Raw genomic sequence first — 24,654 nt, 5'->3', positions numbered from 1 at the left:
ATCTTGGGCTTACATTAGATTCAAAATTATTGTTCAGAGAGCATACTAAAAGCATAATGATGAAGAGTTACGCAGTTACAAAAAATCTGTATTCACTCATGGCAAAAAATTCTAAAATTAGCAATAAAAATAAAAGATTAATATACAAAGTAATAATAAGGCCAATTATAACATATGCTGCTCCTATATGGAGAACAACAGCAAATACAAACCTTTTGAAAGTACAACGCTTTCAAAATAAATGCCTAAGATTAATTACAAACAAAAATAGATATACTAAAATAAAAGATTTACACTCAGAAGCAGAGATTGAATATTTAGGAGACTATATAGATTACCTAGCGAAAACATTTTATAATACACAGTTAAAGAATAACCCTTTATTAAATAACCTGATGCAAGAGCATTTAAGTGCAATAAAGAACCAACAGATAAAGTACAAATTTCCATTTTATGATATAGAGATAGAAGACTTAGAAAATAATTAGACGTATATAATATAGAGTTAATTTAGAGTTATATTTAATATCTAAATGTATATAATACAGAATTAGAAAATATATAGATATATTAATGTGATATAGAAGCAATAGTATTAATAATAAGGAACAAACAAACAGGATCAGAGGCTAAGTTTGAACTTAAAATAAGTAGGTTTTTATTCTTTTCTTTTTCCTACAAAAAATTCAAAATATGAAATAAAACCGCAACTGCAATAATGTACAAACGTAGTATGGAATAGTCAGTTAGAAATATATTATATATTTACTATATAATGTAATTAAACGTACAAATAGACATAGTAAGTAGATAAATCATTGCGATAGGGGCTACAAGAACAGATGTTAAAGTACAAACATATATAAGACTGCTGTTGTTATGTATACTTTGTAAGCTACTGTTATGTAAATAAAGAGACTTTAAAAAGTAAAAATGTAGTTCTCGTCCGATCATTGAAGTTCAAGCAACGTCGGGCACGGTTAGAGTACTTGGATGAGTGACCGCCTGGGAACACCGTGTGTATTGTTGACATTCTTTTTTTATTTTTTAAAAACAAAACAAATTAAGAAATGATAGTTTCCTAAAAAATCGACGAGAGTTCAGTTTTTAATTTTACACCTTACATTTTAGAGAAACATATGTATTTCAGTATTCACATTCATTAGTATCCTCCTTTTGTGCAAATTGTCCTGCACCCTCGAAAGAGCGACAAGGAAAGTCGCATCCTTGAGACATGCGGGACCCACCGCGAAGGCCCACGGTCATGGAGGACTGTGTCTGGTTAATGTCACTGGAAGTGTCTACGACGGAAACATCCACCGGGGAAAGTGGAAAGTCTCCAGACCGCTGGAAACGTTTCCCACGGTTTCTGCTCGCCAAAAACTAATGTTTGATGTTTAAATATATATACTCTCTGTGGAGGATGATTTCCCTTATAATATAATAATACCTCTTGTGCGAAATATTTTGTTCTTCCTACTTTAGGTAGATAATGTACACTGATTTTGTTTATTAATAATTTTGTATAGAGCAGTACGTTTCAAAACAATTTAGTGTATGCAATGCAGCAAGACTGTCGATGTGTGTAAGACGTCATTGGCAATTTTGGAACAAAAGCATCTGGACATGCGTGATACGTCTTTCCAGCACAAGAGATTAAACTGTTGCTAAATAATATTTAAAAAATTCAATATCCGTCAAATTTACGGGTTCCTTAAATCTAGGGTTAAAACAGTTTCCAAGGTTCTACACCAAATTTGTATTGTCATCGCCAGCATGACACACGAGTACAAAGGGTTAATCGATGTTCCACCGTACACATTTCCCCTTGAAACCTATCCGACTCGGATATATCGAGGAAACAAGCGATCGTTGGATGTCGTGTTTAAGAGCGACGCAGGGAAACGCTGCGCCGAAGTTATGCGCCGCGGAACAACCCCTCCGAGTCCTTTCTCTCGGCCACGTGAGAACCGGTAGTGCATCGACGAAAGGATGTGGGCGGTCTCGGGTTACGAGAATCCTCTACACCTCGTGGATATTTGCATTCGTGCTAGATTCGCGCCGATGCTCACGATCCTCCGCTATGCTCAAGGACCTTCATTGAAAAAGTAGAAGGAAGGGAAAAGGCGTAAGGCCGAGCCGGCGTTGTTGGATATAACCTCGAGGATCTTTGTACTTGTCTACTCCTCCCTCGCGCTCTGAGATCTTTAACGTTAATCCTCCTGCCGGATCCAATTTCGTTAATGTACATTGCAATGGATACAATTCCGGCCAAATGAAGGGGTGTCGCCAGTTCTTCTCAGCCTGACTTCAAAATTTCTTGAAACGCTAAAGGCAACGGTTCAAAGGGACCCAACACCTAACTGGGTCGAAGACACTAGCCGACAGCATCTCGCGTATACAGGTTCGTTAGATTAATGATCTTCCAGCACGTTAACGCTAAGCCTACGGAACGCGTCAGATTTGACGCATATTGAATTATATAAACAATATTCGGTAAATGACTACGTCGATTACGATCGAGGCAATTACACGCACGAGTATCTGTTACAAGCATCTATTCTAAATCTGTAGATTTTAGGATCCGAATGAAGGAACGTGAATTTTTCTAGGAACGATAGAATACAGTGTACTATAAATGTACATGAACCTGGTGTTAAATTTGCATCAGGAATCAGAAGATCGAGAACGATCAGATTCGCGAGGCAAATAGTTCTCAAGGAGTATCAATTACCGAGTACATTATTTCAACTGTAAATATGACGATTGCGATTGATAAGCTATCGATAAATGAACTTCGAAGTATCTAAACCCGCTACACCAGACTTGATTTTCAATTCCGAAGCTCCGACGTGAATCAGAAACGACCGAACTCTTTCTTTTACCCGATCGCCAGGCATTCCGTCGTCGGGCAGTTAAATAGTCCCGGTGTGCTTGGTTGTGAAACAACCGGCGGAGCAAAGCGGACGCGCGCTCCGGTCTACGAACGGGTAGAGAGGAACGGCGGGGGGAGCTGTTTATGCAAATTGTATTCGTCATTCGCCAATAATTCGCGGGACGTACGTCGATCCCCCCAGGGGAACGAAAGAAAAACCGGTACAATAAGATTACCAGTCGACGACACGAGTTATTTTAATCGTGCTCGCGATCTGGCGGAGGACGGACTGCTGAAAGGGAAGGAAAAGAAGAAAACGATCTGCGTAAAAGAGAAAGAGCACGGAGAGGGACGATAGTAATGTGAGAAAAACGGAGGGAAGGAAAGAGGAAGAGAGACATGATGGAAATGCGAGATTGAGAGAAACAGGGAGACAGAGATGGACAAGGAGAAAACGGTAGAAATGCGAGATTCAGAGAAACGGAGGGAGAGAGAGATCAAGAAGGAGAGAACGATAGAAATGCGAGAGTGACTGCGAGAAAGAGGGGGAATGACGATAGAAATGTCTGAGAGAAAGAGAAAAAAGAGAAAGAAAGAGAGGCGGAGAGAGAAAAAGAAAGAAGAAGAGAAAGAGCGAAGGAGAGAAAGAAAGAAAAAGAGAAAGAGGCGTATATATGCATCGTAATGAGTCGCGTTCGCAAGGACAAGCAGAGCGTGGCCGAGCGGGCCAGTGCACATTGCATTCGTGTCCGCGATCCCGTCGACGCGTCTTCCCCGCGGCCGCGGCCGCATCCGCGTGCGCCAGTATGCACGACGCTGCATCGAACAAGCACAACAAAACGCGGTCGCTCGTTCAGTCGCGTTTATCCGACAAACGCCCATCGAGATATCTTGGCCGGCTTGTAATCACCGGCGCGGATAGCATCGAAGCAACCACTCTTCGAGGAACCCACCCGGAGAGCCCGCGTATCACGAGGAAACCGAACGCTAACGCTTCCTCCTTGCTGCTTTATCGCGCACCGAAACGGATAAATTCGCTGGTCGCGATTTTCAGCCCGTTAACCGGGATAAGCTTCCTGGAAACTCGATGCGCCCCACGATTAACCCCTTGCCCTGCGATTTATTTCTGAACTTCGATCGGTAGAACTGTTTTACTACCGTTTCTTTAAAAAAGAGGCAAACTCTAGGCGTATTCTATGTGTATGCTTGCTCTGAGGGATAATTATGAATAACAGGGGAGTAATGTTTAATTTCAATTCAAAAGAATCGAGTAATATTTATGCTTGTTAACGCTGTTTCTACCGAAGGTGTCAAAAGTCACCTGAAAACCAAATATAAAATTATTCTACAAGTTTAGTCGGATATTCTGTATCCATTTTTTGATTTTTCCAATAACGATGATAAAATTGATTATAGGCAGTATCCAAAATTCAAATGAGGAAATATGATTAACACGTTCCATGCTATTTATGGTATACGCGCAATTTGTGTAAGGAAACATTTTTGGCGAGACATGTGTCAAAGAAGAATGGTACACGTTGCGAAACAACAAAAACGTAAAGAAACAATATCAAAATATATTAAAAGTCAGCAAAAATTTGAATGTGACTTAATCTATCATTTAAAAAATCAGTGCACTTTATAAGCAAGATATAACCGAAATTTCCGGTGGCACGGAATGTGTTACACAGAGAAAATAATTTTAAAATTTCAAAACGTGTCTTTCGACACCTACAGTAGAAATAGTGTTAAATTCCGTTTAAGATTAGAATTAAAATTAAATTAGGAGATTTACTTAAACATTCTTGCATCTCTTTTAAATCCACACGAGACGTTGTGTCACATAAACTCAGAAAACACGACGGTCCAAGGATTGAAGAGCAACGAAAACGTTTCGCGCAACTATTTAGACTCGCTGCGCGTGAGTTGTCTAACTCAGCGATACGGGCGCAAAACAACGGAACATTGAACGAATTGGACACGAAGCGGTGCTGTTCGCTATTTTGATTTCATACTTCACATTCCAAATTATCGGGATACCCGGAAAACGTAATAAACAGCGGAACATCGATTGAGATATCGAAACGTAACGGAGTCCCGCGATTTTTCCGTCGCGATCTGTACAAACAGGATCGGGATTCGGATAGCGAGCATTCCGTTAATCCACTTGTGTCATTTCCGCAGAGATATACTCAATTTTCCTAGTCACTATCACCTTTTTCATACTTCCTAATGATGCAAATAGGTTCACCGGAGAATCAAAAATAGTAAGTCAGAGTTAATAGGACCGGATCCTATCTTTGGTCACTGGGTACAAGCTGATTAGGAATGGTACAAATCGCTGGCCGAATAATTCGCGAACAATTAATCTAGATTAGATATATCTATCCGGTGTGTGAACCCTTGGCTGGATCCGTGGTTCGGTTCGTTTACTCGGATTTTCTACTCGGCAAGCAGGCCACCGGGAAAGAGTTCCCGTTAATGGACGTTCATTAGTCGACTCGGTTGGCTGTCGATAGGAGGAATTCGCTCGGGGTTCGAGTGATATTTAAATAGAAACTGCGCCCGTTGCAGCTGAGTTTTCGCGGGCCGAGGAACGCGCTCGGATGTTCGTCCAGTCGTAGGGTCGGAGGAAGAGGAGGAGGGCTTGGCACTCTGGAGCAATTTACAATCGCGGAGAAAATGAAGGGGAATTCGCGAATCGCTTTCTAAACACCGGCCAACGGCGAGATCGTATCGCCGGCCCGAAATCAAACAGACCCTGCCCCTCGACGACCGGCCTCCGGCCGTTCGACGAACGATGAATTCGATTAACGGCCACTTCATCTGCGCCGCTTAAAGCTGTCCACGCAGCTCATTTTCTGCGTGAAATATTTGGTCGCTGGGAAATATTCGATTGGCAGATTTACTGGCGGTTCGCGATTTGCATCTCGTTTCGTAGGTGACTATGGGTGTAGTTTATTTTGAAAACTTCGTGGATTTTTAAAGAAACTGGAGTTCAGTTTGCAGAGATACATTGAGGGATGATTAAAAGGTATCTCGCGAAAATAGAATATTAAGGTATAAATGAATATAAGTGGAACAGAGAAGCCTGAGTAGCAAAAATTGTATTTTTCTTTGTTTTTAGGCAGTGAATATCGTTTTATTCGTTGACGACCATTAAATGAGGCAAACTGGAATTCTTATTCCGTGATTATTGAATCCGTGATGACACTTTTGTGAGATATTACAAAGCAGAGTTATGGATTTTTATGAATACAGTAGTACGAAGCGTTTCGAATCTTGAGAAACGTAATTTTTAAATTATTTAAAACATTCTGGGAAAGTCACTCTAATTGCTCTATTGATCATAAAAACTATCAGTTAACAGATCGAACTATCATTGTTCCATCGAGCAATGTGTCCTCGCTCTATTTCCCTTGTCTCTTCAGCCTATTTGCCTGCGAGAGGGAAATCTCGAGTCACGGTGAAAACGGCATGGCCACGAGACCAGGGAGGAATCGGGGTTATGCTGTTCCTCCAGCACCTGCCCGGTGTTTACACCTGCACGCCGTCACCTGTGCGCGTGGTCGCGTGCAAAAACTTGCGGCTGCGTTCCGATAACCAATACTGCTTCGATCGAATCTTTAGTCACCTGGCGAAACAACTGAAACACCTATCACTTTCGAAAGGAACCAAATTTGTTACCTTCATCGAGATCTCCGACGTAAAGTCTATATCCTTTGAAAGAAAGAAAATGCAGCATAAATGCAGAAATATTGGACTCAATAAAAATATTGTAAAACTAAATATCATAGCAACTGCAAATACGATTACATTCGTTTGACCTAAAATTGAATATTACTTCTCGATTATTAAGTATTTACATTTGAAGTGAATCTGCACATAGAACAAACATAGATTTCCCTTTCTTTCCATTAAATGAATCACCATGTAATAGTTCCAGCTAGCATAGCTGTGTAATAAGTCATAGTGCAAGGGGTTAAGTATCATCAAGCAAACAATAGGCACTGAACATGTTCCCATAACAACAATACGAAATCCTCAATCCGCAACGCATTTTCCCTCGAATATCCATTGACAACGTTACGCTATCTCCAACGAGAAATCACGGATCGTGCACTTTCAATCACGTTAACCCCTTGCCGTATAATGTCGTGTGGCGAAGATATAATATAGTTTATCGAATACGAATGTCATTCGATTCATTTGTAATCAAATGGAACGTTTCTTTTCTTGTTATTAATTCGCACCGTGTCGAGCCAGTTTAGATATAGAAAGAATATGGAATTTTTTGTTATTCTCATCAATTATCAACGATAAGTAGATCTAATAAGTATAACTGCGAAACTGAATCCAAGGGCAAAGGGTTAACAAGTTCACGCCTGTTCGTACTATCGGTGGCTCACATTTCGATATCACATTAGACGGCCTGTGCCATCAAATATGTAGTTCATTAACCTTGGCTACAGTTGACGCCTAAAGGCGCTTTAAAAACTTGGTTGTGGTATACTGTTGGCACCCATAGGCGTCCGTAAAATGTTACTGAACATAATTGCAGCTAAGCTTGCTTAGATCTGATGTAAGTGAATCCTAATTCAACAATTATACCTTCCGTTAGTCATATATTATATAAATGTGAATATTTTAGATTAGTTTAATTTAGGGTTAACTGGATTGGTAAATAGCAAAAATTTCCACACAGTAGACAATTAATTTACTCATTGATAAGTCCAATACATTCAAACATTTCAAGAATTCAGCCGCCAAGTGGAAAGAAACGTGAACTGCAGGGTGAACGTGTCAATCAAATGTGTTATTTATTTGCTCCCGTTTCGCTTGCTCGTACTTTGATATCTGCCAAGATGAATCGCGAGATTCGCGCGAATCCAGCTTGCGCGACCGGAGTAATAATTCCGCGGATGTGTTCTCCATCGAGCAAGAGTGTTCGTGAAAAGATCTCTCGCCGGGTTGCGCTGGAGCTTTCTTGTTAACGGTGGATCACGCTCTATAGGGAGACGCCACCGCTGCCGCGGAATGGAAATACGACGAAAACAAGAAAAAATTGGGACGCGCCGGGATCAGAATGTGTACATAGATTTTCTGGCTCGCACGGATTCCGCGAAGCGTTTCCGCGCCCGTAATTACGGACGAGCCGGTAACGAGAGACCCTAATTAGCCTAATGAAATCCGCTAATGAAATACACTCGAGCCACGCCGGGCCTGGCACGATCGAAGTTGCAGAACCGATCGCGAGAACGGAGGAACAGGGACGGACAGGGGGACATTCGCGACAAATATTCGATAACCACGGATCAGCCGCGGTAGAGACTGCGCCGTCCGACGATCCACTTGCTCGGTGACCATGCAACCGATCACGGAAGCGTTCGGGACTTTCGTGATACTCGGTATGATTTGTTTGCTCGTCGACTTGGTTGAAAAGTCTTCTTATTCCTTTACTGACCGTTATAACTATCGCTCGAATATTAGGGATTAATGAATTAAGAATTGAACATTGTGAACATTTGTTTAAAAGGAATGCTATTAGGTTGCTGCATATGAAATGTCGGTTTTTCTTTACATGTGAACGTTTGTCTCTCTGTTTTCGTTATGCTTTTGTTTTTGGCATAACCTCGTTTACAGTTGTACGGTTCATTGGCAGAGTCACATTTCAACAAAGAAAATTTTTTCAGAAGTGTTCCCTTTTGTTATTTGTTTGAAATTTTATACCGATATGAATTCAACCGATATTCGTGTAATTTTTTTATATGAGTATAAACTTGGTAATAATGCTGCAAACGCAGCGTTGGTTTGAAAATTTTCGGTCTGGTGATTTTTCCCTGCAAAATGAACCGCGTGGAAGACCCAAAACGTCTGTGAGAGATGATACTTTGAAAGCATTGGTGGAAACTGTATCTACAAGGGAACTTGCTACCAGAATGAAATTTGACCATACAACAATATTGCGAAACCTTTCTGAAATTGAAAAGGTGAAAAAAATAGATAAGTGGGTACCGCACGAACTAACCGAGCGAAATAAGCTGAATCGGTTGAACGTATGCTCGTCATTACTAACCCGATTTCATCGAGTGCCATTTTTCGATCGGATTATTACTTGTGATGAAAAATGGGTTCTTTACGACAATAGGAAAAAGTGTGCTCGGTGGCTTGATAGGGATTAGGCTTGTGCTTATACTCCCCAAAGCCATCACTTCATTCACGGAAAATTTTAGTAACAGTTTGGTGGAATGTGACTGGAGTAATTCACTACTCATTCCTTCGAACTGGGGAGACAATTACAGCCGAAAAGTACTGCCAGTACATTGATGAAATGCATGAAAAATTGAAAATTATACGCCCATCATTTGTTAATCGGCATGGCCCAATACTTCTCTACGACAACGCTCGGTCGTATACGTCATACAAAACAATTGCGAAATTAAATGAATTGAAATATGAAATTTTGCAGCGCCCAGCTTATTCATCGGATCTTTCGCCAACCGACTTTCATTTTTTTAAACATTTAGAACAGTTTTTACGGGCTAAACAGTATGAAAATGGAGACAGCCTGAAAAATTCCATATCCGAGTTTATTGATTCTAAAGATCAGAATTTCTTTAAGACAGGCATTTATGCAATAAAATCTCGTTGGGAAAAGTGTATTGAAGCAAATGGAGCATATTTTAATGAAATAAAAAGCTTCTGAAGAAAGATATGCAGTTTTATATATTCACTTAAAAATCCGATATTTCATACGCATCAACCTAATAACTTGCAACAGAATTACTTTGCACGGTATTAACCCTTAAAGGACCGGAAATATTTCAAGTTCACTTAGCCAAAAAATATCGTAACTTATCTAGATAACAAGCAGAAATTCACAGAAGTGACCTAGTACAATACTTAACGTGTTAATTGTATATAATACAACAATAACAGTGATATAAATAATAAAAAGATTTTTGCCGTTATATACGCGACATTGGATCCAGTAAGTCAAAGTGTCATGCCGCTTATATGGCGATATTGCTCCGTTAAGGGTTAAATTGGGAATTATTTCTGTATTAGATTACAGTGATGACTATTTTTGGTTATGTTGAATTTATTACGTCACTATTTTGTTGTTTGTGAATTGAATTAAAGGTGAAGATAAGCGAAGTTACTTACGGTGGCCTTCATTACAGATCAAGTTCGTGTTGGAAGAGTTAAACGATCGTTTGCAGTTGATGGATTTCAGTGACAAAAGGCAAACAAAGCGGCGACGCGTCCGTTACGTTCTGCTCTATTTTGGATGCGCGCTAGTGAGATAAATTAGGGCAACCGAGCGATAATAAATCACGTCGAAACACGTATCAACGATCTTATCCCGGGTGCATTCGCTCGTTTCCCTCTCGCGTAGCGATGATAGATTACCGGACCGTGGTCGCTCGGGGAACAAGAAAAAAGATGAACACCCGGTGCATTATCATTTAGGCCGATCGGCCGGCTCGTCACGGAATCATGGTCACTCCCGAGCGCACTGAAATATTCCCTCGTTGAACGTAACGATTTCGTGCGACGCACACTGGTCCGGATCGAAGAATTTAATCTTGTCAAAAATCGACTTTCTCGTATCGGTATCCAAAGAATTTGCATCGCCAAATCATTCAAGGTGCCCGCGTACGCTGAGAACGAAGGATTTATTCGGATTTAATTAAAAATGTCGACTTTTAATGAGGCAGACTTGTCAGACATCTTCATTAAAGCGAATACTATCGAACAATCAACGAGGCAGAATTTATTCGCTATTCCGAACGAAGACGTAAGTCGTGATAATCTGACTCATCTCCTCTTCTTTCTAATTTGATTAGCGAGGATGGAACACGTGACGAAACAAGGCTGAATTATTCTTCAGTACGAGCCTCACTTCGTGGATACGATTGACTCTCGGAAAACGTCTGTCTTCCGACAATTACAATGGCCTTGGTGACTGGATTATTTGCCATTTCCCAACTTCTCTGTATGTGGATGCTCGCTTTCATTTAAATGCTTTGAAATTTGAAATCTTGAAATTTTTACATTTGAGATTTAAAATTTTGAAACTTTGATACATCGAAATTTGAAATTTGAAACTTGAAACTTGAAATTTGAAATTTGTAGCTTATAATTTAACATTTGAAATTTAGAATTAGAAACGTGAAACTTGTAATCTGTAGTTCGTAACTTGAAGTTTAACATTTAGAATTTAGAATTAGAAACTTGAAGTTCGAAATTTAAAATTTGAAACAGTGAATATGAAATTTGAACACAACAAACGTCGACCTCAATGAACCATTTAGGAAAAAAAAATCGTTAGGAAGGTCCACAATGGTGAGGAGAAAAGTTCGCCAGTTACCAGAACGTTGTTTCCGCGGAGCGTGAACAAGATTGAAAAGGCGCGCAGAGTTTGGCGGAAGGTGTCACGGGACATCAGCGGGGAACGTCCCCCTTTGTTCTCTCCGTTGATCGATACGATGCGTGGAAACGTCGGGACCGTTTCACACCGTCAAGAGCCGCGCCTCGCGGCCGCTATTAATACGAGAACCAATTGACGAAGCGCACACCGTGAAAATAACCGGCTCGGTTCGCGGAAACGGTTCAATGGGATCTTCGGTTCTCGAAACTCCACAATGAGAAGCGGTCGGGGGAAACTGGGCCAGCAGCCAGTAACAACGCCTCCAGCGACGGATTGTCAATATCGGCACGCCACTGCGAAAATCACCCGATCGATTTGCAGAGGATCGACAGAACTTCTGTTCACATCGTTCGAGGAATCGAAACATTGACAATTAATCTGTCTTAAATCAAACACAATAATAAATCATTTGGCTACCAACTGACAACGTAATACTCAAAACTGGTGATCGAAAAGAAACTAGATTTACTAACATCAACTATAAACGAAGAAATTAACCGATCATACTTTATCTATGTTCGAAGAACATAACAGCAATATGGACCACTGATCATTCAGTTCATTTTCATTTAAAGTTTCATTGCAAGAAAAGTTTGCTCCTGTCTTTAGGTTCCTTTCTTCAGTGTAGTTGTCTAGTGCAAGTTTTTCTACGTTGACTCGAAATGAAGCAAGCTGTAAGCCGACAAACGGATCCGTGTCGTAACGTCTACCGCTAGGAACGCGATTTCACCAAGAACGCGAGTGGCAAACGCGAACCATCGCTGGACCAGCGACAGCGACGTTTCCGCCAGTGAAAACGGAGGCTGTTACCTCGAAACCCGGCGGCTCTGATCGCCGTTTCCGGCGCGCGGCGCGCTGACTTATCGTTCGAAACTTTCTCCGATTGCGGCAGCGCTCTGCTCACCTCATGGAATCGTTCTAGGCTGGTGACCCCCGCTCGCTCTTGCATTTTCATTTGCTCGATCTTCAGTGGGGTAAAATTCCTGACGCATGAACAGCGTGTTATTTTTCTGCCGGGGTCTTTGTTAATTGGAGGCTAACAGATTGAACTTGAGATTGTTAGCAATGACTGATTGTTCTCTTTTTATCAAGACACAGAATGCTTTGCTTGGAAATGGAGAACTGGAAGTCTGAAGCTACCGAGCTGAATTTCTCGGTATTTCGATTTTTAGAACGATACACGTTTCATTTCTTTGCTGAGGCGGGTTAATTTGTTTTCTCTTGGATGAAACGACTATTGGATAGTTCTCGAATATTCTTCTAACCGTTCGTTAATGCACTTGTGGATCTCAATAATTCTATGGATATTCAAATTTGTAATTATAGGAATACGTATCGTAATCCTTCATTCTGGATGCTCTAATTTTCAAGATACACACGAGTAAATCCATATTGTCCAAGGAACAATACAACAAACTATGCCATAAAGTCCAAGTTAATCAACTAAGTTCCAATTTATTCAATTCGCATTTCCATTGGACCTGTTAATAGAGATTCCACCGGGTCAACGGAACTCTCCTGCTTCGAAGAAGGACAAATTCACCGATCCGAATGATCGGCAACGGAAACGCGGCTGTTCGAACGATCGCCTACCGCGTCTCGGCGCATCGAATGAAAAGCTCGCGTTGCTCCGTCGCGCATCATTAAAGAGTAAACACAGGAGTTTTCTACAGGACTCGTCACCGCGAAGAAGCCAATGCACGCGAAACCAGTCAAGTAGAAGCGGAGAGAAGTTCGAAGTAGAGAAAGACCCCTTTGTCTCAATCGAAGCAAGTTACGCGGCGCCGCGCGGCGCGTCACTAAACACACAAGGAAAGTTTCATCGGGTCGCCGATTAAATCGCACCAGCTCCGTGAACAAAGGTGTCAGCTGGTCGGGACGCGAACCGAACCGAAGCGAAACCATTCGTTTCTCAATTGTCGTCGGTGCACACAGAGAAAACCAAGATCACCCCGGGTTTTTCCGATGTCCGACTGGCTAGCTATATCGCTCCAAAAATAGCCGGGTAACTAGGCGCTAACCAGATCGCAGACGTTCAATGCGCGTTCGAAAGTTTCCACCGAGTATCACGACTAAATACCTCCAGATATTTCGTTTACATTCGAACGGCGTCACAAGGTTGCCACAAACAGAAAATTGTCCTGGTTACTTTGAACACTGATTGAAAAGAAAAGGAACTTTGAAGCGATCATCGATGTGTATTCCACTTCTATTTTCATACTCTAAACACAGACTGGCTGTTTAATACGAATCGTGCATCGATAATATTACCAAGAAGAGCATAAAAACAAACTGTTCCGCTGATCGTGACCACAGACTTCCGTTTACTCTACCTACAACCCAATTCCCCGGATCACAGGAAAATAAACAAGACCTCTTCAAATGCGGACTCCTATAATCGAACTGCCACGCGAACCCGCTAAACATCTCGAGCTTCCATTCCATCGTGCTGGATGCAAACACCGCGACGTCAATCGACGACGATCGCAACCAGGGAAGGCGGTCGTGTCTCCGATTTCGCGAGGTTCATCGCAATCAAGCGGGAAGAGCGTGTCAGGGCTCGCGAGCAGCGCGGCTCGGCGCCTCGCGGACGTCATTCGATTGGTTTACGACGCAGCCGTAAAGCTCGCGAAACGGCAACAGACGCCGATGATACGCCGCGCGCAGCAAAAGCACGTTCCGACCGGAGAACGGCTTCGTTACCTTCGCGTGTGTCGTTTACCTTCTTTTTGCGGCGGCGTTCTTCCTAGACCGATCCTCGACACCGAGCGACGGGGCTAGGAAGGTTAAAGACCTTATCCGCGAACCAGTTTCGATCGGAGAAAACTCGCCGCGGCGGAGACGAACGCGTCGTGGGCAACGTGTGCACCACCGCCGGTCATGCACGTGTGGATAACCGACGTCTTCTGATCTTCCATCGCGAAATCTCGCGGGCACGATCCGCCGCGCTGGATAAGGCCAAATGCGCACGGGCGGTGTACGGTTGTTTTGGAAAAATCATGGCACAAAGTTCTTTGGACACGATAAAAGGAAGATAAGAGAAATTTGTAACTATGTTTTTTCGGAATGAGCTTCAAAAGTTTTCCGGAAATGTGTGCACTTGGCCCGAGGCTGTGATTATAGGGGATGTTCATAGATGTTTGGATGGATTCAAGTTTTGTATAACTCAGTCGGGGCAACTATGTATATAATAGTAGTTATGATATAAGAAAAATGAGGATATCTTCTGTTTCTCTTGTCAACCAGTTGTCTATTCACGTCTTTACTATCTCTCTTCTGTTTCTTGTATTTTCATTGTACTCGTATTATAGTGTATACAGAAACATTACTATTACATTAGTGGTATTACTATTTGAAACGTTTTCTTTGGTTCATAAGAGTTTTCATTTTAAAAAATTACTAAGGCTTAAGTAGACCTTGACCTCTTATCGGCATCAATTGATATTACAAGACTTAAGACTCAACTTCTAAGGACATATTTCTGTCCATTCGTTTCTCCATGCGACTTAAACACGTTCAACGCCCGATCAAATTGGCGATCTCATTTTAACACTTACATAAAAATTCCTCAAAGAGAATACACAAGGATCTTCATACGTTTACTTGTTAGAACTCTAGCTCGTTCGGATACGCATCCAGTGTAACCACGGCCTAAACCCGCTCTGAGCGCGAGCCACGCTCTATTTTGCTCGGGGCTCGCGGCTATGCGAGCGACCGGTTGCGCCGCTTCTTCCTCTCGCCTCGACGAGAGAACGCAGCACACACACAAACACACATACACATATAAGAGTCTTTTCCGCGTCTTTGCTCCCTCGATTTCGTAACCACCGCCGCCACTGCCGCGGTGCGCCTCTTGCCGATTGCCGCACACCGCTGCTTTTTTTTTGCCTTCCCGCAATGCGAGCACTTTCTTCGTAGCTCGCGTGCACCGGGATTGTGTGGGCGTAATGAAGACGGATCGTCCGGTGTTTCGAGGAATTTCATCGGGAACCCGTCTTCGGATCACTGAGAAATGTATATAGTAGGGTATGGAGCGAGTAACTTGCATCAGCAATGACCGTTCACATCTGGAGCATGTCGAGGAGTAAGCAAAATGAAACTCGGAACAAGATATTCGAGTTTCGAAGAAGATTATGCTCGATTATTTCATCAAGTTTTTAATTAGACAAAAAAAATGATTGTGCCAACATTACACGGTGTTCCCAGGCGGTCACCCATCCAAGTACTAACTGGAATGGTGTATTAGACTGTTGATTGTGATATTTTTTGTATTCGCCCAATGGTTTGTTATTAGCCTCAGGATAAATAGGTCTATACGAATGATTTTTGCTTTTTCGTACAATATGTCATTCCTGACGTGTTTCACATAGTTCGATTCTGGGGATCTAAATGCGTTTCAGCACGCTCTGAGACATTTCCTTTCAAACTTTCTTAATTTTTCCATAGTGTTCGCGTTTATATTAAACCATATGGGGCAAACATAGGTAAGTATAGGGCGAATTAACAGTTTGTAGCATAATAGTTTTATTCAGTTGTCTAGTTCTTTGGAATAGAATAGTTTTTTGGTTGCAAAGAAGGCATTTTGGGCTTTATCGATTTGGATATCGATATGTCGATCAAAATTTAAACGGAAATCTATGTTAACCCCTAAATAGCGGACTATTGGTTTATGCAAAATTTTTATGTCTTTGTTACTATTGTCTGCAATACAGAAGTTTTTCGAGTTGTGCTGCATGTCTGAGTTTATTTTTAATTTTTTTGTGATGTTTGGCCTAAATAGGATTGTTTCGCATTTGTGTGAGTTTATTTTTAGTCTCCAGTTATACAGGTACTTTTCTATTTTGCAAAATAATTTTTGCAGTTCTGTTTTAATAATTGTTGGTTTATCATGTTTAATATACACCAGCAAATCGTCAGCAAAAGCTATGGCAAACTTGTCCCTATCGTTATTTAAACCAAACATTTTTAATATGTCGCTTATATAAATATTAAACAGTATGGGTGAGTTCACTGTTCCTTGCTGGAGTCCATTTGTTACGTGGAATAAATTGGAGGATTTGTCTTGCCCATCAGATACATAGAATTTCTTACCGTGAGTCATGTCCCATGACATTTTTAGTAGGTATTGAGGGAAATTCTTTTCCCGATGTTTGAAAAATAAGTCATCCAACCAGACAGTATCGAATGCTTTTTCTAGATCAATTAGTATAGCACCGACGCATTCACCAGCATTCCGGGCCCAGCAGATATCTGATGTGAACTTGCTAATTGCGTGAGTTGTACTGTGTTTGAATCGAAAGCCAAATCGGTGTTCGGGGATAATGTTTTGAGATTCACATACGTAATTTATTGCGTCTTTATTGTGGTCTTAAAGATTTTGCTAATATTGGGTAGTAAACTGATTGGGCGATAGCTTGTCCGGTCACTGCCATCTCTTCCTTTTTTCTTTAGTGCGATTAGTTTGGCGGTTTTTCAGGATGATGGAAAGTATGCGAGGTTTAGACAATTGTTAAATATTATTGTGTAGTATGCTATATAATGTGTGGGAAGGTTTTTACGGACTATATTCAGGATACCGTCAAAGCTTGCAGATTTCTTCCTATTTAGTCTTTTGAATGTAATTTTTAGCTTGTGGAAATTGGTGAAATAGTTCGAGGGGATGTGGTTTGGGTTCGGATTGCTAGCTAGGTTGGAAGATGAGAAAGTGCAAACTGTATTACCGGTCTGTCTGTCTTGTTGTATATCATGCAGGAGAGCGTCTGCATGTTTCGTGACGATGTTCGAAAATTGATCGGTTCCCATGCTCCTATTTTTGGAGTGGACTGATTCGAAACGCGTACCTACGATATTTAGTTTGTCTGCTGTGTATAAAATGGGAATGTTGTTATGGTTGTCTGTGAGGAACGCGGAAAGGTTGATGTTCGCTTTTATTATTAACTCTGTGTTGTTGGCTGGTATTTTAAGTGTGTCTATAGAGCTGCGAATTTTTCGTCTAAAAATGCTGTTAATAGTTGCAAACATGTTTCTGTGCTTTTGGGAAGAAATGTTGGTGATTTTATTTTTCCAAAAAGAGTTAACTATGGAAAGCCTTTTTAATTTCGGATTTTATTTTTTTGAGAGAGTTTTTTAATAGTTTTAGTAAAGTGTCGTTCTGGGCTGTGTAGTTTTGAATTTTGGATAGGTTATTTATTTGGGTGATTATCCTACTCTTTTTCTTACGGAGGGTGGTGATTTCGTGTGTGATATATTCATCGGTTTCTCGCAGATAAATGAACGAAGCGCTATCGCGCTGCAGGGCACAATCCAATACGGATTATCAAAAACCCTAGCACTAAATCGGTTAAGTTCGAATAAACATACTGATTAACGTTTCTATCGAAGAAAAAAAAAGTATGCCAACATTACACGGTGTTCCCAGGCGGTCACCCATCCAAGTACTAACCGTGCCCGACGCTGCTTGACTTCAGTGATCGGACGAGAACTGGTATTTTACAGCGTGGTATGAACGTTGACGAAAACAGAGATTCGTGAATCAAAGAAATTGGAGCAAAGATTTATAGTGCAATCATACTTGAAAAGCTGTTATTTACAGATTCTAAAGGAATTGCAATATCTAATTAATCTATGTGTACCATTTGATGTACGTGACACACTAATGAAGGGCACGAGCATCACCTCGTGATTCTTTGATTGACAGAACAGTCACCTTTGTTTTTTGAAGGGAAACAAAAAGAAATAATAACAAATGAATGAAAGTACTCCAATAATAGTAAGATTTTGTAAAATGCAAGGTAATAAGTTAGAACCAAAATACTGATTAATGTTTCTTTCGAAGAAAAAAAAAGTATGCCAACATTACACGGTGTTCCCAGGCGGTCACCCATCCAAGTACTAACCGTGCCCGACGCTGCTTGACTTCAGTGATCGGACGAGAACTGGTATTTTACAGCGTGGTATGAACGTTGACGAAAACAGAGATTCGTGAATCAAAGAAATTGGAGCAAAGATTTATAGTGCAATCATACTTGAAAAGCTGTTATTTACAGATTCTAAAGGAATTGCAATATGTAATTAATCTATGTGTAGCCACACGGTATCAAACGCTTTTTCCAAATCTACCAGGCAAGCACCAACGCATTTGTGGCCATTCAGTGCCCAGCAGACATCTGATGCGAGTTTGTTAATTGCATGTATTGTGGAGTGGTGTCTACGAAAACCATATTGATTCTCCGGAATTATTTCTTTTTTATGGCATTCTTCTATTATAGCGTCGTTTATTATTCTTTCATATACCTTACCGATGTTTGATAATAAGCTGATAGGTCTATAACTAGAAGGATTAGATTTATCTTTTCCTTTTTTCAGGATAGCTATGGTTTTTGCGTTTTTCCACTCTACCGGAAAATATGAGTGGTTTAACATGTTATTAAATAATATTGTATACAGGAGAATTGTGTTTCTCGGTAGGTTTTTCAAGGCAATATTAGGAATGTTGTCGTTTCCAGCCGATTTTTTACTATTTAAGCATTTGAATTTCTTTTCGACTTTGTAGAGGTTTGTGAGGTGCATTGAGGCTTCGTCGGTTGGTAGCGGGATAACTGCTGAATTATTATGATTAAATGTGCATAATGTTGCTGGTGATTTTGACACTAGTTCAGTGTTAATTTTACAGTATTCTCTTTCGATTATATTTCTAAATTTGGGGTTATTAATTTCCGCGTTTTAATCGTTGACTTTGGAATAGTAGGCTCCTAGTAAGTTTAATTTTTCGATATTGTTTTTTACCCAAAAATTATCGTTTCCGTCTATGTGTAGGGTTTTTGGATCTATGTTGGCCCCGTATAGTAGATCTGTATCCTCTGCGCTTATTTTAAGTGCCGGGATAGTTAATGGTTCTTTTTTCCTAAAAATTGAATTGATGTCGGGGAACATTTTATGGGATTGTTTGGGATTTATTTTGCTGATTCTATTGAACCAGTAATTATTGACCTCTTTGTCGATCTCCATTTTTATTTTTCTCCTTAATGCTTTGATCCTGCTGTTTATAATATGTATTGAATGTCTAATGTGGGGGCCGGCTGCCTTCGTTCTGCGAATACTGCGAATTGTTGCTATTGCCTGTGCTTCCTCCTTTTGTAGCTGTTTAATTTTTTTGTTGAGATATTTATCTGTTGAATTAGCTGTTTGGAATTTTGGTACTGTTTGCTCTTATTGTTTCTAGAATTTTAATTTTTATATCATTTAGGTGTTGATCTATTTGTTTTATTGAGAGATTAGTATTGGATGGTATATCTGGATTGTATTTGCTTAGAATATTCTTGAATTTTTTCCAGTTAGTTTTAGCAAAATTGAATCTGTGTTCATTTTGAATGTTACGTAAGGTTAGTCTCTGGTCTGAGATATTAATGACTGCTGCGATAGCCTCGTGGTCACTTGTGAATGGAATTGTTTCTAGTTTGTTATGAGCTGCATTTTGGAAATTTATTATTGCATCGGCTAGAAAAAGATCTATAAACGATCCATTTCGGGGATATGATGGAAATTCCGAGTGGAGCAGGTTTATTCTGTATGTTACATCATTTTCGTCGATCCAGTCTTTTAGAATATTTCCTCTATTACTGTTTGAGGAATTAGACCAAGATGTGTGTCTCGCATTAAAGTCGCCTGCTATAATATACTATTTCGATATTGAACTCAAGTTTGACTCCGCGAATAACTTATCCATTTCGTTTTTAAATTGGGTACTGTTGCTTTTCCTTGCGTAAAAAGCTACTATAATTAATTCGTGGTTACCGGCCAAACTTGTTTTAATCTTAGTCGTTTCAAGTGTTTTGTATTGTTGCGTGGAGTCGATTATAGAGTGATCTATTTTTTTGTTAATTAAAATTGCTGTACCTCCTCCCCCGCTATCTAGACGGTCGTTTCTGATACAGACATAATCTTTAAAGAATAGTGTATGTTTCTTGTTTAATTTTGTTTCGTTTAACAAAACTATATCGGGGTTCGTTTTATTAATTAAGGTTGTTAGGGCTATTCTTTTGCTATTGCTTACTATTGAATTTACGTTTAATGATAGAATTTTTAATTTGAGTAGTTCTGAGTGAATGTTAATGTTGGTAGCTATTGAGAAAGACTTCTTTTAGGTGACTTTTTTGGCGTCCTCTGTATTTTGGATTTTAGACTTTTCCTCAAGTTCCGTATCCATTGAATTCTCGTTCGCGGAGTTTTTGCCGGCTTTCTCGATTAATGTTTTCTGCGAGGTGACTCCGTACAATTGTTTTTGCAATCTGCTGATCATCTCTTGTTGTGCAATAGCTTGTTGGTTTAATTTCTCATTTTGGGCTTTTAATTCTTCTATTAATTGGCGCATGTCTGTTAATACCTTTGCATTTTCTTCTTCATTTCGTTTGGTTGTGTTTTCATTTTTCGGTATTTTTGGATCAGCCATCGGGATATGTGAATTTTTTCTCTTTCCTATGCCGGAAAGATTTTTACTGACACTTTCTATAGCGTTGAGGTTTAGTGAGCCACTTTTTTCCATATTTATTAACTTCTTTATTACTTCGTTAGGTATTACTTTTACTTCCTCTTGCTCCGTGTTGATATGATCATGTTGCGTTTCTTCAATATTTTCGGTTTCTCGTCGGGAGTCCTCGCAGGGCCCCTTTGGCGGGAAATTTAAATCTGCCACTACACTGTATATTTTTTTGTTACTTCCCGCTTATGCAGGATATTTATAAAATAAATTATGCATTTCATTGATTTTTTGTCACCACTTGCCTTGCGTCTGTTGTATTTTTGCTGCACTTCCGTCACGGTCATTAACACAGGTATTAGGTACGTCTTACCTGGACGACCACTTATGACCAACTGGGTATTTTACAGCGTGGTATGAACGTTGACGAAAACAGAGATTCGCGACTCAAAGAAATTGGAGCAAAGATTTATAGTGCAATCGTACTTGAAAAGCTGTTATTTACAGATTCTAAAGGAATTGCAATATGTAATTAATCTATGTTTACCATTTGATCTACGTGACACACTAATGAAGGGCACTAGTATCACCTTGTGATTCTTTGATTGACAGAACATTCACCTTTGTTTTTTGAAGGGAAACAAAAAGAAATAATAACAAATGAATGAAAGTACTCCAGTAATAGTAAGATTTTGTAAAATACAAGGTATTAGGTTAGAACTAAAATACTGATTAATGTTTCTTTCGAAGAAAAAAAAGTGTGCCAACATTACACGGTGTTCCCAGGCGGTCACCCATCCAAGTACTAACCGTGCCCGACGCTGCTTGACTTCAGTGATCGGACGAGAACTGGTATTTTACAGCGTGGTATGAACGTTGACGAAAACAGAGATTGGTGAATCAAAGAAATTGGAGCAAAGATTTATAGTGCAATCATACTTGAAAAGCTGTTATTTAGAGATTCTAAAGGGATTGCAATATGTAATTAATCTATGTGTACCATTTGATGTACGTGACACACTAATGAAGGGCACGAGCATCACCTCGTGATTCTTTGATTGACAGAACAGTCACCTTTGTTTTTTGAGGGGAAACAAAAAGAAATAATAACAAATGAATGAAAGTACTCCAATAATAGTAAGATTTTGTAAAATGCAAGGTAATAAGTTAGAACCAAAATACTGATTAATGTTTCTTTCGAAGAAAAAAAAAAGTGTGCCAACATTACACGGTGTTCCCAGGCGGTCACCCATCCAAGTACTAACCGTGCCCGACGCTGCTTGACTTCAGTGATCGGACGAGAACTGGTATTTTACAGCGTGGTATGAACGTTGACGAAAATAGAGATTCCTGAATTGAGGAAATTTGTGTAAGATATGGTTTTAAATGCACTCCAAGTGGTGTGAAAATCAGCTGAACGTATTGCTACCGTATCAACCCTATGAAAACAGAGGGCAAAACTGTCCATACTATTAATGCTCAAAAATGTTCTCATGTCTCCATAAACATAAAGTTAAATCTTTTCAAATTCTAATTTCAGTTAGTTTATTCCATACCCTATTATCTACGCGACCAACGCGCAAAAATATCCTGGTTCTAATTGAAACTGCTCTTAACACTTACACTCGTACACTTGAGAATCATCATACCATCAATACGCAAAAACGGTACCTCTGAATTGCCTCCAAAAATAGTCTCGTCTTATTAAAAACAGAAGATTCAAACTTCTCAACTTCTAATTAGAACGACTCTTAAATCTTAGATGACTCGTACAATCTACAATCAGCATACCATCAACCCGCAGAAACGGTACCTCTAAATTGGCACCTACACTCGGAGCACACGTTACGGTGACTAGAGTCTCGCAGAATCACGGTTACGTGATTAAGCGAGTCATCCGGGTCCGAAAGTTCTATTCGAAAACTAATTCGCCCGCGAGTCGTAGAGTTCGTCGCCCCCGATCATCGCGTACCTCGCGCGGGCGGGAATTCACCGCGCCTACGCGTTTTTCCAGCATCGATTTCGCTTGGCAACGGCGGTTTCCCTGGCAATTTACCCGACAACAGAACGAAACGGACCGAAAGTCATGGCAACACCTACGTCGCCTGTGCGACGGTCATTAGCGACATTCCAGAACGTCGCTCGCCACCGGAGCGCTAACCGACCGGCCTGTGCGCCTAGGTGTCCTGCGTGCCTGCTGGCTGCCTACCTGTCCGCGGGTTGGGCTACGATCAATTTTTCACAAGCGGTCAGCACGCGACCGCCCTTAATCGTTCCGTCGAGCTCTTCGATCGAGTCTCCTCCCATCGCCGGCGCGTGTACGCAAATATCTGAACGACCACCACTGATAAACCTGTTTCGCGATGCGTACTTCAATATTAGTCGCACAACAGTATTCTCGCGATTAGTACCCGATCTAATCTGCAGGATGAGTATTCACCTGGTAATCATCATCACCACTGGTTGTGAACCGCTAGTCTAGCACATGTATTCTGTAAAGCATTAGTACCTACTAATTTGAACAGTAAATACGAAGGTTGACAGTCCTTATTCCGACTACGGTGCAAACGTTGGGAACGGTACGAAGAATGTTCTGAACAGGTAACAGAAATCAGGATTTATGACTGTTATGAACTGAATAATATTCTTGTTCAAGTTCAATGGAAAGCCTAACTTTACATATAAATTACCCTGCAGCGGTCGAGGGCTTTGCTCGTAAGTGGATACTGCCTTAAAAGTGATAATAAGTTTCACAATGGCTAAAGACAACCCCAGGTAGTTCCTTTCTCAAATGGACACCTAACTTAACCCTCGCGGACTCTATTGAATTCTATTGTTCTCTTATATTGCTATGGAGCGTCACATTAACTAAACAATTGTACAATGCGAAAATCGTAAAAAGGAAGCCCTCATCAGCTGAGGGTGCAAATGGAGACGGTACAACGAAGGTAAAGACAAGAAGTCAATGAAGCACTTGTAAGGCTAAATTTACTGAATCGTTTCCTTCGTATCCACTGTCAGAATACTCTAACATTTAACCCCTTACAATATTATTTACTTTTGCTCCTAAACTGTAAGTTTTCGCGACCAAAAATTTAAAAAACACACAAAGAAATTCTCCATTTCACTGTAACTGCACATTTACATTGAAAACAATAAATTGGTAATAGTAAAATAACTTTTTACTTTGACCCATGCGTAATGAACGACATTGATGTTCATTCAAATCAATCTTCATCGTAAGTCTGATTCGTCACTGTACGACAAGGGGTTAACCTCTTGCGCTGAAAAGACGTACCACGCACGTGAAAATGTTCTTGTTTCCAAATTACCAATGACGTTTTTCACACATCAATAGCTTTGTTTTACACACACCAAATTCTTTTGAAGTGTATTACTCTATACAAAATAATTAATAAACAAAATCATTGTACATACCTGCATAAATAGGTACAAACAAAATTTTTCACGCGAACTGCGAAATCTCTGAATCGATTTCTGGAACAAGGGGTTAAAAATACCGATACACCCTGTAAATTCCGGAGTCTCTAATTGTAAACCCGTGATCGCGTTACGCGTCAACACCCTCGACGAGCCCTCGATTCGAACCGAGCGGGGTAATCGCGACAACACGGCTATGGCGTCCACAGTGTATCCGTTCTCCAGTCCCTGACATTTGAAAGCGGCTCATTTACTCTCTTTCTCTCTGGATCCGAGACGCCTGTAGGGCACGCCTGAACCAGGTCTACCCGATAGAACTCTCCTCTCGGTTTCCTGTCTAACGCAATAAACCACCGCGCCACGCCACGCTACGCGCGTGCTACGTGTATACACGTGATATCGGGTAGCAGGGCGTAGGGATCAACGAAA

At 40.5% G+C, this 24,654-nt stretch overlaps 1 protein-coding gene and 4 non-coding genes across 5 annotated transcripts in view; all 5 read right to left on the bottom strand.

The window, feature by feature from the left end:
- The window catches only part of LOC116427642 (uncharacterized), a 188,695-nt gene that overhangs the window by 147,536 nt on the left and 16,505 nt on the right, over positions 1 to 24,654 (bottom strand). The window lies entirely within an intron of this gene.
- On the bottom strand, positions 17,703 to 17,822 carry LOC143174661 (5S ribosomal RNA). The gene has a single exon (XR_012998881.1). It is a non-coding gene; the product is annotated as a 5S ribosomal RNA (ribosomal RNA).
- LOC116434513 (5S ribosomal RNA) lies at positions 18,157 to 18,276 on the bottom strand. Its single transcript, XR_004236554.1, has one exon. It is a non-coding gene; the product is annotated as a 5S ribosomal RNA (ribosomal RNA).
- LOC116432329 (5S ribosomal RNA) lies at positions 21,546 to 21,665 on the bottom strand. The gene has a single exon (XR_004236109.1). It is a non-coding gene; the product is annotated as a 5S ribosomal RNA (ribosomal RNA).
- On the bottom strand, positions 22,001 to 22,120 carry LOC116432330 (5S ribosomal RNA). Its single transcript, XR_004236110.1, has one exon. It is a non-coding gene; the product is annotated as a 5S ribosomal RNA (ribosomal RNA).

The sequence above is a fragment of the Nomia melanderi genome, chromosome 6, assembly GCF_051020985.1.
Source record: "Nomia melanderi isolate GNS246 chromosome 6, iyNomMela1, whole genome shotgun sequence".
Classification (NCBI taxonomy): domain Eukaryota; kingdom Metazoa; phylum Arthropoda; class Insecta; order Hymenoptera; family Halictidae; genus Nomia; species Nomia melanderi.
The sequence above is the reverse complement of the archived record's forward strand: the minus strand, read 5'-3'. Positions and strand labels throughout refer to the sequence as shown.